Source organism: Callithrix jacchus, chromosome 3 (assembly GCF_049354715.1).
Source record: "Callithrix jacchus isolate 240 chromosome 3, calJac240_pri, whole genome shotgun sequence".
Classification (NCBI taxonomy): Eukaryota; Metazoa; Chordata; class Mammalia; order Primates; family Cebidae; genus Callithrix; species Callithrix jacchus.
Window position 1 is genome coordinate 28,583,274 of NC_133504.1, and position 15,052 is coordinate 28,598,325.

Below are 15,052 nucleotides of genomic sequence, written 5' to 3' on the forward strand. Positions count from 1 at the left end.
TAGAACCACGTTTTTTTCTAGGAGCTGCATTTGTAAATTCCAGAGGAAATGGAAGAATTAAGCTGTAATGAGAACTATCTGGTTCTAAAAGGAAAACACAGCTATCTAACGGAATGGTTTTCAATTTGTGCATTCAACTTACAGAGCTAAATTGATGTGTGTATTTAGCAGTTTAAAAACCCTTTCTGTGGAGAATCTGAAAACAGACATTTCCAGCCAAATCCCAGCATAGGAGAAGTAGTAGTAATACTGCATCTAAAACACAAAGCAAACTTATCTTTCTTTTTTTTTTCTGCGAGGGAGTTTTTGCTCTTGTTACTGAGGCTGGAGTGCAATGCCACAATCTCAGCTCATGGCAACCTCTGCCTCCTGGGTTCAAGCAATTCTCCAGCCTCAGCCTCCCAAGTAGCTGGGACTACAGGCTTGTGATACCATGCCTGGCTAATTTTTGTATTTTTCATAGGGACGGTGTTTCACCTTCTTGACAAGGATGGTCTCGATCTCTTAACCTTGTGATCCAGCTGTCTCGGCCTCCCAAAATGCTGGGATTATTGGCGTGACCCACCACGCCTGGCCGCCACCATATATTTCAAACTGCTCTACCCTGTGTTCGTTCAACTAAGAGAATTGAATCTATGTTTAGATTCAGCGAATTAGAAACACGTTTTTTCCAGGAGCTGCGTTTATACATTCCAGAGTGAATTTGATAATTAAGCTGTAATGAGAGCTATCTGGTTCTAACAAAAAAACAGAGCTATCTAATGGAATGGTTGTCAATGTGTGCATTCAACTTACAGAGTTCAACTGATGTGTGTATTCAGCAGTTTGGAAACCCTTTCTGTGGAGAATCTAAAAACGGACATTTCCAGCCAAATCCCAGCATATAAGACGTAGCAGTTAAACTGACTCTAAAACTCAATGAAAAGTATCTTTCAGACTTCTCTGCTGTGTGTTTGTTTAACTAAGAGAGTTGAATCTATGTTTAGATTCAGCGAGTTAGAAACACGTTTCATCTAGAAGCTGCGTTTGGACATTCTAGAATGAGTGAAAAAATTAAGCTGCAATGAGAAATATCAGGTTCTAAAAGAAAAATGGTTGTCAATGTGGGCTTTCAACTTACAGAGTTAAACTGATGTGTGTATTCAGCATTTTGGAAAAACTTTATGTGGAAAATCTAAAAACAGACATTTCCAGCCAAATCACAGCATATAAGAAATAGCAGTAAAACTGGGTATAAAACACAAAGCAAACGTGTGTTTCCAACTCTTTTGCTTTGTGTTCCTTCAACTAAGGGAGTTGAATCTATATTTAGGTTCAGCGAGTTAGAAACTGCTTTCATCTAGGAGCTGCATTTCGACATTTAGAGTGAATAGATTAATCTGTAATGAGGGCTATTTTGTTCTAAAAAACAATGGAGCTATCTAACAGAATGTTGTCAATGTGTGCATTCAACTCACAGAGTTAAACTGATGTGTGTATTCAGCTGTTTGTTACCCTATTCTCTGAGAAATCTTAAAACGGACGTTTCTAGCCAAATTTCAGCATACAAGAAATTGCAGTAAAACTGACTCTAAAACACAAAGTAAATATATCTTTCAAACTGCTCTACTGTATGTTCATTCAAATAAAAGAGTTTTATCTGTCTTTATATTTAGTGAGGTAGAAACACGTCTCTTTTAGAAACTGCGTTTGGACTTACCAGAGTGAATGGAAGAAGTAAACAGTAATGAGAACTGTCTGGTTCTAAAAGGAAAAGATACCCATCTAACAGAATGGTTGTCAATGTGTGCATTCAACTTACAGGGTTAAACTGATATGTGTATTTAGCAGTTAGGAAACCCTTTCTGTGGAGAATCTAAAATGGACATTTCCAGCCAAATCCAAGCATACAAGAAGTAGCAGTAAAACTGCGTCTAAAACACGGAGCAAACATATTCTTCAAACTGCTCAGCTGTGTGATTGTTCCACTAACAGAGTTGAATCTATTAGTGGATTCTAAGAGAGTTAGAAACACGTTTCATCCTGGAGCTGCATTTGGACATTCCAGAGAGAATGGGATATTTAAGCTGAAATTAGAATTATCTGGTTTTAAAAGGAAAATGGAACTATCTAACAGAATGGTTGTCAATTTAGGCATTCAACCTACAGAGTTCAACTGATGTGTGTATTCAGCAGTTTGGAAACTCTTTCTGTGGAGAATCTAAAAACGGACATTTCTAGCAAGTTCCCAGCTTATAAGACATAGCAGTAAAGCTGACTCTAAAACTCAAACAAAGATATCTTTCAAATTTCTCTGCTGTGTCTTTGTTTAACTAAGAGAGATGAAGTTATCTTTAGATTCAGCGAGGTAGAAACACTTTTATTCAAGAAGCTGCTTTTGGATATTCCAGAGTGAGTGGAAACATTAAGATGTAATAAGAAATATATGGTTCTGAAAGAGAAATGGAACTATATATCAAATGGTTGTCAATGTGGGCTTGCAACTTACGGAGTTAAACTGATGTGTGTATTCAGCATTTAAAAAAAATTTCTGTGGGGAATATAAAAGCAGACACTTTCAGCCAAGTCAAAAACATAAGAAATAGCAGTAAAACTGGGTCTAAAACAAAAAACAAACCTATCATTTCAACTTCTATGCTTTGTGTTTCTTCAACTAAGAGAGTTGAACCTATGTTTAGATTCAGCAAATTAGAAACACGTTTCGTCTAGGAGCTGCGTTTTTCCAGAGTGAATGGAAGAATTAAGCTGTAATGAGAGCTATCTAATTCTAAAAAAAAAAAAAAAAAAAAAAAAAAAAAAAAAAAATTTGGAGATGTCTAACAGAATGGTTGTCAATGTGTGCATTCAACTTTCAGAGTTAAACTGATGTGAGTACTTAGCAGTTTGGAAACCCATTCTCTGGAGAATCTAATCATGGACATTTCCAGCCAAATCCCAGCATATAAAAAATAGCAGTAAAACTGTGTCTAAAACACAAAGCAAAAGTATCTTTCAAACTGCTCTGCTGTGTTCACTCAACTAAGTGAGTTGAATCTATGTTTAGATTCAGCGAGTTACCAACACGTTTCTTCTAAGAGATGCGTTTGGACATTTCAGAGTAAATGGGAGAATTAAACTGTAATGAGAACTCTCTGGTTCTAAAAGGAAAACGGAGCTATATAACAGAATCGGTGTCAATGTGTGCATTCAACTTACAGAGTTAAACTGATGTATGTATTCAGTAGTTTGGAAACACTTTCTGTGGAGAATATAAAAACAGACATTTCCAGCCAAATCACAGCATATTAGAAATAACAGTAAAATTGCGTCTAAAACACAAAGCAAACATGTCTTTTCAACTTCTTTGTTTTCTGTTTATTCAACGAAGAGAGTTGAATCTATGTTTAGATTTAGCGAGTTAGAAACATGATTCCTCTAGGAGCTGCGTTGGGACGTTCCAGAGTGAATGGAAGAATTAAGCTGCAATGAGAGCTATCTGGTTCTAAAAATAAAACGGAGCTTTCTAATAGAATGGTTGTCAATGGGTACATTCAACTTACAGAGTTAAACTGATGTGTGTTTTCAGCAGTTTGGATACCATTTTTTTCTGCACACTCTAAAAACGGACCTTTCCAGCCAAATCCCAGCATATAAGACATAGTGGTAAAACTGACTCTAAAACTCAATGAAAAGTATCTTTCAAACTTCTCTTCTGTGTGTTCGTTTTACTAAGAGATTTGAATCTATTAGTACATTCAGCGAGTTAGAAACACCTTTCTTCTAGAAGCTGCATTTGGACATTTCAGAGTGAGTGGAAGAATTAAGCTTTAATGAGAAATATCTGGTTCTAAAAGAAAATTGGGAGCTATTTAACAAAATGGTTGTCAATGTGGGCTTTCAGCTTACAGAGTTAAACTGATGTGTGTATTCAGCACTTTGGAAACACTTTCTATGGAGAATATAAAAACAGACATTTGCAGCCAAATCACAGCATATAAGAAATAGCAGTAAAACTGGGTCTGAAACACAAAGCAAACCTTACTTTCCAACTTCTTTGCTTTTTGTTCCTTCAACTAAGAGAGCTGAATCTATGTTTAGATTCAGTGAATTAGAAACAAGTTTCCTCTAGGAGTTGCGTTTGGACATTACAAAGTGAATGGAAGAATTTAGCTGTAATGAGAACTATCTCATTCTAAAAATAAACTTGGAGATATCCAACAGAATGGTTGTCAATGTGTGCATTCAACCTACAGAGTTTAACTGATGTGTGTACTCAGCAGTTTGGAAACCCATTCTCTGGAGAATCTAAACAGGGACGTTTCCAGCCAAATCTTGGCATATAAAAACATAGTAAAACTGAGTCTAAAACACAAAGCAAACATACCTTTCAAACTTCTCTGCTGTGTTCGCTCAACCAAGGGAGTTGAATCGATCTTTAGATTCAGCGAGTTAGAAACACATTTCTCTTAGAAACTACGTTTGAATTTTCCAGAGTGAATGGGAGAATTAAGCTGTAATGAGAAATATCTGGTTCTAAAAGGAAAACGGAGCTATCTAACAGAATGGTTGTCTTTGTGTGCATTCAACTTACAGAGGTAAACTGATGTGTGTATTCAGCAGTTTGGAAACCCTTGCTGTGGAGAATATAAAAACATTTCCCACCATATCCCAGCGTATAAGACATAGCAGTAAAACTGCCTCTAAAACACAAAGCAAACATATCTTTCAAACTGCTCTACTGTGTGTTCACTAAACTAAGAGAATTGAATCTATGTTTAGGTTCAGCAAGTTAGAAACACGTTTATTCTAGGAGCTGCATTGGTATATTCCAGAATTAATGGGAGAATTAAGCTGTAATGAGAACTATCTGGTTCTAAAATGAAAACAAAACTATCTAACAGAGTGTTTTCAATGTGTGCATTCAACTTAGAGTTAAACTTATGAGTGTATTCAGCAGTTTGGAAACAAATTCTGTAGCAAATCTAAAAGCGGACATTTCCAGCCAAATCTCAGCATATTAGAAATAGCAGTAAAGCTGCATCTAAAACACAAAGCAAACGTATCTTTCAAACTGCTCTCCTGTGTGTTTGTCCAGCTAAGAGAGTTAAATTTATGTTTAGATTCAGTGAGTCAAAAATAAATTTCTTCTGGAAGTTGCGTTTGGATATTAAGCTGTATAGAGAAATATCTGGTTATAAAAGAAACACGGAGCTACCTAATGGAATGGTTGTAAATGTGTGCATTTCACTTTCAGAGTTAAACTGATGTGTGTATTCAGCCATTTGAAACCCCTTTCTGTGGAGAATCTAAAAACAAATATTTCCAGCCAAATCCCAGCATATAAGAAATAGTGAGAAACTGCGTCTAAAACCCAAAGCAAACATATTTTTCAAACTGCTCTGCTGTGTGTTTATTCCTCTAAAAAAGTTGAATCTTTGTTTAGATTCAGCGAGTTAGAAACACGGTTCTTCTAGGAGCTGCATTTGGACATTCCAGAGTGAATTGGAGAATTAAGCTGTAATGAGAACTATCTGGCTCTAAAAGGAAAACGGGGCTATCTAACAGAATGGATGTCAATGTGTGCATTCAACTTATAGAGGTAAACTGATGTGTGTATTCAGCAGTTTGGAAACCATTTATATGGGGAATCTAAAAATGGACATTTTCAGCCACATCTCCTCATATATGTAATAGCAGTAAAACTGCATCTAAAACACGGAGCAAACGTATCTTTCAAACTAATCTGCTGTGTGTTCATTCAATGAAGAGAGTTAAATCTATGTTAGTTTTTTTATTTTAGAAAGGAGAGAAGGAAAAAAAGAACTGAAGGAGAGAAAGAAAGGAAGAACAAAAAGAAGAGAGAACGGGACTATTGCTTTTTTCTAAAAATGGGTATTAACAATGGCCAATCAATATTTTATTTAAACCTATGAGTAGGTGTGATGTGGTATTAGCAAGAATGCATATTTTCTGTATTTAAAATAGAGAGCTCCATAAATATTTATTAGGTTTACTTGCTCCAGATCTGAGTTCAAGTCCTGGATATACATATTAATTTTCTGTCTCATTGAGTCTAAATCTTGTAATGGGTCTTAAGTGTCTGGGTGTTAAAATCGTTAGCTCTTATTGTTGCATTGATCCTCTTACCACTATATTTTTGTTGCTTTGAAATCTATTTTATCAGATGAAGAATTGCAACTCCTGCTTTTTGTTTAGTTATTTATTTTTGCTCTCCATTTTGTTGGTAAATCTTTCTCCATCCCTTTGTTTTGAGTCTTTGTGTATCTTTGGATGTGAAATGGGTCTGGATGTAAAATGCCATTAGGTTTTGGCTGTATCTTTTCATTGTGAGATTTAATCAATTTAAACTTATGGTTACTGCCATTTGATGTTAACTGGTTGTTTTATCCATTCGTTGATGTAAATTCTTCTTTATGCTGATGCTCTTTATTTTTTGGTATATTTATAGAAAGGCTGATCTTGGAGAGGAGAAGATGGTGCTATAGGAGCAACACAAAATTGCAGCTCCCAGTGAATGTGCAGAGGGTGAGTGGATGACGCATTGTCAGATGGATCTTTATTGCCCACAGACCAGAAGATTCCCAGGTGTAGGAGCCCCATGGGCTGCCAGCATGGCTGTTTTTGCCAGCGTGGCTGTTTTGGATGGTGCCAAAGTGCAGTGGCAGTCTGTACAAAATACACTGGTCTCTTTGCCCTGTTAAATTGGCAATTTGAGATATGGGATGGCAGATTAGCATATTCATCTGATTAAACGAAACTTAAACAAAAAGCCAGGCCAGAAGATTCCTGGGCAGTGACATTGTTTCAGCCAGCGTAGTGGATCACCGCATGGAAAATCACACAGATCCTGGTGCCTTTTCAGCAGGTGACTTGAACACCTGGGAGATAGTCAACCATTCAAGTTTAAACAAAAAGGGCTCTGAGGCAGGGAGCCAGGTGATCAGGCTCGGTGGGTCCCACCACAAAAAAAATTGGAAATGCTCAGGTTTGAGAATTTCATGGCAAGCACAGCTGAACTGAGGATGGGACAGCTCAATGGCAGAGGGGCGTCCGCCATTACCTAGGCACTCCACCCTACGGAGGTACTCTACATTGCTGACACAGCCTGCCATTGCCAAGGAAATCCATCATAATAGAGAGTCTGCCATTACAAAGGCAGACGACCATCACCAGGGCAGTTCTAACCACACCCAGATAAACAGGACAACAGGGAATTACACATGGCAGGAGGGCAGAGCCTACGGCAGCAGGGTGGAGCCCACAACAGTAGGGTGGAGTGCATGGCAACATGTTGGAGCCCAGAGCAGCTCAGCATAGCCTATGCAGGCAGACAGTGACTAGACTGCCTCCTGCTGGGCAGGACAGTGCAATGAATACTCATAAAGTTCTAACTCCCAAGGACAGAGCACCTGAGGAAAAAAAGGAGCTTTATGAGTTCTACTGTAGCAGACTTAAATGTACCTGCCTTGCAGCCCTGAATGAACAACAGTGCTCACAGCTCAGCACTTGAGCTCCTATAAAGTACAGACTGTATTTTCAAGCAGCTCCCTGACCCCATATATCCAAAGAGTCACCTCACAAAGGACTGATCAGACTGACATTTGGTGGGTATCATTCTGGGACAAAGACAGCAGAAGAAACTGGTAGCAACCCTCATGTTTCCATAATTGCTACAGGTGTTCTTCAGGAAAGCAGGGCCTGGAGTGGACCTCAGCACACCTACAGCAGAGGGGCCAGACTGTTAGAAGGAAAACTAAGAAACAGAAATACTTTATAATCAACAATCTGCACATCCCCTCAGAGACCAAATCAGAAAATCAGCAACTACTCAGATGACAGGTGGATAAATCCACAAAGATGGGAAGAAACCAGTGCAAAAAGGAGGAAAACACCCAAAACCGGAACACCTCGCCTTTTACATGGGACCACAACCTCTCACCAGCAAGGGAGCAAAGCTGGAGAGAGAATGAGTGTGATGAAGTGACAGAATCAGACTTCAGAGGATGGGTAATGAGAAACTTTCATGACCTGAAAAAACATGTTCTAACTCAACGCAAAGAAACTAAGAACCTTGAAAAAAGACTTGAAGAAATAACAAGAATGGACAACATAAAGAGGAATATGAGTGAATTGATGGAGCTGAAAAACACAGCAAGAGAACATCGCAAATCATGCACAAGTATCAAGAGCTGAATTGACCAACCAGGAGAAAGGATATCAGAGGTCAAAGATCAACTCAACCAAATAAAACGAGATGGAAAGAGAGAAAGTAGAACAAAAAGTAAAGAACAAAGTATCCAAGAAATGTAAGACTATGTAAAGAGACATAATCTAGGTTTCATAGATGTGCCTGAATGTGACGAAGAGAATAAATCCAAGCTGAAAAATACTCTTCAGGATATTATCCAGGAAAATTTCCCCAACCTAGCAAGGCATGACAATATTCAAGTGCAGGAAATACAGAGAACACCACAAAGATATTCCACAAGAAGAGCAACTTCAAGGCACATAATCATGGTTTAAATGAAAAAGAAAATGCAAAGGGCAGCCAGAGAGAAAGGTCAGGTCACCCACAAAGGGAAGCCCATCAGACTCATAGCAGATCTCTCAGCAGAAACCCTACAAGCCAGAAGACAGTGGGGGCCAATATTCAACATCCTTATGGAAAAGAACTTTCAACCCAGAATTTCATATTTAGCCAAACTGAGCTTCATAAGTGAAGGAAAAATAAAATTCTTTGTGAACAAGCAAGTACTCAGAGATTTTGTCACCACCAGGCCTGTTTTACAAGAGCTCCTGAAAGAGGCACCACACATAGAAAGGAACAACCAGTACCAGCCATTCAAAAAACATACCAAATGCTAAAGAGCATCAACAAAATGAAGAATCTGCATCAACTAATCGGAAAAACAACCAGCTAGCTAGCATCAAAATGGAAGTATCAAATTCACACATAACAATATTAACCCTAAATGTAAATGGGCTAAATGCACCAATCAAAAGACACAGACTGGCCAGCTGGATAAAAGGCCAAAACCCATCAGTGTGCTGTATCCAGAAAACCCATCTTACATGCAAGAATACAAAATGGCTCAAAATAAAGGGGTAGAGGAAGATTTACCAAGCAAATGGAGAGCACAAAAAAGCAGGAGTTGCAATATTGGTCCGTGATAAAATAGACTTTAAAGCAACAAAGATCAAAAGAGACAAAGAAGGACATTACATAATGTGAAAAGGATCGATACAACAAGAAGAGCTAACGATTCTAAATATATATGGACCCAATACAGGAGGACCCAGATCTATAAGGCAAGTTCTTAATGACTTACAAGGAGACTTAGACTCTCACACAATAATTGTGGGAGACTAACAATCCACTGTCAATATTAGATCAACCAGACAAAAAGTTAACAAGGATATCTAGGACTTGAACTCAGACATGGAACAAGCAAACCTGATAGACATTTACAGAACTCTCCACCCCAAATCCACAGAATATACCTCCTTCCCAGCACCACATCACACCTCTAAAATTGATTACATAATTGGAAGTAAAGCACTTCTCAGCTAATGCAAAACAACTGAAATCATAACAAACAGTCTTTCAGACTATAGTGCAATCAAGTTAGAACTCAGAATTTAGAAACTAACTGAGAACTGCACAGCTTCAGGGAAACTGAACAACTGGATAAACAATGAAATGAAGGCAGAGATAAAAGAGTCCTGCAAAATAAACCAGAAAAAAGACAAAACATATACCAGAATCTCTGGGACACATTTAAGCAGTATCAAGAGAAAAATATATAGTAATAAGTGCCCACATGCGAAGAGTGGAGAGATCCAAAATTGACACCCTATTATCAAAATTGAAAGAGCTAGAGGAGCAAGATTAAAAAAAACTACAAACCTAGCAGAAGATAAGAAATAACAAAGATCAGAGGAGTATGGAAGGAGGTAGAGACCTGAAAAGCCATTCAAAAAATCAATAAATCCAAGAGCTGGTTTTTTGAAAAGATCAACAAAATACACAGAACACTAGCCCAATTGATAAAATAGAAAAGAGAATAACCAAATAGATGCAATAAAAAACGATAAAGGGGAAATCACCACAGATTCCACAGAAATTCAAACCATCATCAATAAATATTACAAACACTCTATGCACATAAACTAGTAAACCTGGAAGGAAAGATAAATTTCTGGACACTTGAGTCCTCCCAAGTGAAAACCAGGAGGGAGCCGAGACTATGAATAGACCAATAACAAGGTCTGAAGTTGAGGTAGAAATAAAGAGTCTACCACACAAAAAAAGCCCAGGTCCAGATTGGATCACAGCCGAATTCTACCAGACACACAAAGAAGAACTGTTACCATACCTCTTGAAACTATTCTAAATAATCCAGAAAGAGGGAATCCTTCCCAAATCATTTTATGAGACCAACATTATCCTGATACCAAAACCCAGCAAAGACTCAACAAGAAAAGAAAACTTCAGGCCATTATCCATGATAAACATAGACGCAAAAATCTTCAATAAAATACTGGCAGGGAGAGGACTCAAGATGGCGCTGTGAGAACAACCCAGGATTGGAGCTCTCGTTGAATCCACGGAGAGGTGAGTCGGAGCTGCATTGCCAGACTGATCTTTGTTGCCCACAGAACGGGGAAATTCCCGAGTATAAAGGAGATGCGGGACGCCAGGCAGTACCTCTGCCTGGTGAAGCCGGCAGCCGGGGTGGTGGCGGCCGGCCCTACCCAGCACTCCCCACAGGGCGTGCTTTTCCAGGTGCCCTGTTGAACCGGCAACCTGAGACTTGAGAGGGCTGGACTTGAGACTGAAGGAGACTTGGACAGTGGGCCAGCCCAGGGGATTGCAGGAACAGAGCATTTGATATAGCCCGTGGTACGAAAAAAACTGCGGTTTCAAACAATCCCGAGCAGACGGTCCGAGATGCTCGGTGGGGGAGGGGCGTCCACCATTACCAAAAAAACCCACCCCAATTGAGATACACGCCCACTGCTGACACAGCCAGCCGTTGCTGAGGCAATCCGTCCCTACTGAGACACATGCCCACTGCTGAGGCAGCCTACCATTGCCGAGGCAACTCGCTACAACAGAGAGACTCCACCACAGGGCGTGGCGGAGACCACAGCAGAACAGCAGAGCCTGCAGCAATAGGGTGAACCTCACAACAGCAGGGCAGCGCCTTGGCAAGCAAACAGTGGCTAGTCTGCCTCCTAGCTGGGCAGAACACCTCAACGGACATCCAAATATAAAGCTTGAACCCCCCAACACAGAGCATTTGAGAAAAAAAGGGTTTTTTCTAATGAGCTCTGTTGCAGCAGAATCAAACATAGCAGCCTAACAGCCCTGAATGAACAGAGCTCACAGCTCAGCAATTGAGCTCCTATAAAGTACAGACTGTCTCCTCAAGCAGCTTCCTGACCCCTCTATATCCAAAAGACTGACATTTGGCAGGCATCATCCTGGGAAAAGATAGCAGAAAAAGAAACTGGTAGCATCCCTCACTGTTCCGCAGCTGCTATAGGTGTACCCCAGACAAGCAGGGCCTGGAGTGGACCTCAGCAGTCGTACAGTGAAGGAGCTAGACTTTTAGAAGAAAAACCAAGTAACAGAAATACTTCATCATCAACAATCTGGGTGTCCACTCAGGGACCCAATCGAAAAGTCAACAACTATGCATACGACAAGCGGATAAATTTACAAAGATGGGAAGAAACCAGCGAAAAAAGGAGAAAAACACCCGAAACCAGAACACCTCACCTCCTAGAAAGGACCAAAATCCCTCAGCAGCAAGGGAACAAAGCTGGATGGAGAATTACTGTGACAAAATGACGGAATTAGACTTCAGAAGGTGGATAATGAGAAACTTTTGTGAGCTAAAAGAACATGTATTAAATCAATGCAAAGAAACTAAGGAACTTGAAAAAAGATATGAGGAAATGATAACAAGAATGGATAACTTAGAGAGGAATATGAATGAATTAAAGGAGCTGAAAAACACAATACGAGAACTTGGCGAAGCATGCACAAGTTTCAATAGCCGAATTGACCAAGCAGAAGAAAGAATATCTGAAGTCGAAGACCAACTCAATGAAATAAAACGAGAAACCAAGATTAGAGAAAAAAGCGCAAAAAGGAATGAACAAAGTCTCCAAGAAATGTGGGACTATGTGAAAAGACCTAACCTACGTTTGATAGGTGTACCAGAAGGGGACAAAGAGAATGAATCCAAGCTGGAAAATACTCTTCAGGACATCATCCAGGAAAATTTCCCCCACCTAGCAAGACAGGCCAACACTCAAATGCAGGAAATACAGAGAACACCACAAAGATATTCCACAAGAAGAGCAACCCCAAGGCACATAATCGTCAGATTCAACAAGGTTGAAATGAAGGAGAAAATACTAAGGGCAGCCAGAGAGAAAGGTCGGGTCACCCACAAAGGGAAGCCCATCAAACTCACAGCACATCTCTCAGCAGAAACACTACAAGCCAGAAGAGAGCGGGGGCCAATATTCAACATTCTTAAAGAAAAGAACTTTCAACCCAGAATTCCATATGAAGCCAAACTGAGCTTCAGAAGTGAAGGAAAAATAAAATCCTTTGTGAACAAGCAAGTACTCAGAGATCTTGTCACCACCAGGCCTGCTTTACAAGAGCTCCTGAAAGGGGCACTACACATAGAAAAAAACAACAAGTACCAGCCATTCCAAAATCACACTGAATGCTAAAGAGCATCAACATAATGAAGAATCTACAACAACTAACAGGCAAAACAGCCACTTAGCATCAAAATGGCAGTATCAAATTCACACACAACAATATTAACCCTAAATGTAAATAGACTAAATGCACCAATCAAAAGACACAGACTGGCAAATTGGATAAAAATCCAAAACCCATCAGTGTGCTGTATCCAGGAAATCCATCTCACATGCAAGGATACACAAAGACGCAAAGTAAAGGGATGGAGGAAGATTTACCAAGCAAGTGAAGAGCAAAAAAATGCAGGAGTTGCAATTCTCATCTCTGATAAAATAGACTTTAAAGTAACAAAGATCAAAAGAGACACACAAGGCCATTACATAATGGTAAAAGGATCGATACAACAAAAAGAGCTAATGATCCTGAACACAAGTGAACCCAATGCAGCAGCACCCAGATACATAAGGCAAGTTCTTAATGACTTACAAAGAGACTTAGACTCCCACACAATAATAGTGGGAGACTTTAACACTCCACTGTCAATATTAGACAGATCAACCAGACAGAAAATCAACAAGGATATCCAGGGCTTGAACTCAGAACTGGAGCAAGCAAACCTGATAGACATTTACAGAATTCTCCACCCGAAATCCACAGAATATACATTTTTCTCAGCACCACATCACCCCTACTCTAAAATTGACCACATAATTGGAAGTAAAGCACTGCTCAACAAATGCAAAACAACTGAAATCATAACAAACAGCCTCTCAGACCATAGTACAAACAAGTTAGAACACAGAATACAGAAACCAACCCATAACTGCACAGCTTCATGGAAACTGAACAACTGGCTCTTGAATGTTGACTGGGTAAACAATGAAATGAAGGCAGAAATGAAGAAGTTCTTCGAAACCAATGAGAACAAAGACACAACATGCCAGAATCTCTGGGACACATTTAAAGCAGTCTCTAGAGGAAAGTATATAGCAATAAGTGCCCATATGAGGAGAATGGAGAGATCCAAAATTAACACCCTATCGTCAAAACTGAAAGAGCTAGAGGACCAAGATCAAAAAAACTCAAAACCCAGCAGAAGACAAGAAATAACTAAGATCGGAGCTGAACTGAAGGAGATTGAGACACAAAAAAACCTCCAAAAAATCAATAAATCCAAGAGCTGGTTTTTTGAAAAGATCAACAAAATAGACCACTAAGGCATGAATGAATCTGGACAACATCATCCTCAGCAAACTGACACAAGAACAGAAATTGAAACACCGCATATTCTCACTCATAGGCGGGTGAGGAAAAATGAGAACACATGGACACAGAAAGGGGAGTACTAAACACTGGGGTCTATGGGGGGAAAAGTGGAGGGCCTGTGGGAGGCGGGGTGGGGAGGGATAGCCTGGGGAGAAATGCCAAACGTGGGTGAAGGGGAAAAGGAAAGCAAAGCACACTGCCATGTGTGTACCTACGCAACTGTCTTGCATGCTCTGCTCATGTACCCCAAAACCTAAAATCCAATAAAAAATAAATAAAAAAAAGAGAGAACAACCAAATAGATGCAATAAAAAATGATAAAGGGGTAATCAACACAGACTCCACAGAAATTCAAACCATCATCAGACAATATTACAAACAACTCCACGCACATAAACTAGTAAACCTGGAAGAAATGGATGAATTCCTGGACTCCTGTGTCCTCCCAAGCCTAAACCAGGAGGAAGCTGAAACTATGAATAGACCAATAACAAGGGCAGAAGTCGAGGCAGCATTTAAGAGCCTACCACACAAAAAAAGCCCAGGTCCAGACGGGTTCACAGCCGAATTCTACCAGACACACAAGGAGGAGCTGGTACCATTCCTTCTAAAACTATTTCAAACAATCCAAAAAGAGGGAATCCTTCCCAAATCATTTTATGAGACCAACATCATCCTGATACCAAAACCCGGCAGAGACCCAACGAGAAAAGAAAACTTCAGGCCAATATCCATGATGAACATAGATGCAAAAATCTTCAATAAAATATTGGCAAGCCAATTGCAACAGCAAATCAAAAAACTTATTCATCATGATCAAGTAGGATTCATCCCGGGGATGCAAGGCTGGTTCAACATACGCGAGTCTATCAACGTAATTCACCACATAAACAGAACCAAAAACAAAAACCACATGATTATCTCAATTGATGCAGAGAAGGCATTTGACAAAATTCAACAGCCCTTTATGCTAAAAACCCTCAATAAACTCGGTATCGATGGAACGTATCTCAAAGTAATAAAAGCTATTTATGACAAACCAACAGCCAATATCAT

General features: G+C 39.5%; 1 protein-coding gene across 9 annotated transcripts in view; it reads left to right on the forward strand.

The window, feature by feature from the left end:
- Window positions 1-14,081, forward strand: part of LOC144581910 (uncharacterized) — a 110,038-nt gene extending 95,957 nt beyond the window's left edge. For 7 of the 9 annotated variants that reach the window (XR_013533329.1, XR_013533330.1, XR_013533331.1 and 4 more), the window contains one exon: window positions 6,449-14,081. The gene's annotated coding sequence lies outside the window, so the exon portion shown is untranslated. The remainder of the gene's footprint in view (window positions 1-6,448) is intronic. The other 2 variants (XR_013533328.1, XR_013533334.1) reach the window with 1 other exon arrangement.
- The last annotated feature ends 971 nt before the right edge of the window (window positions 14,082-15,052 follow it).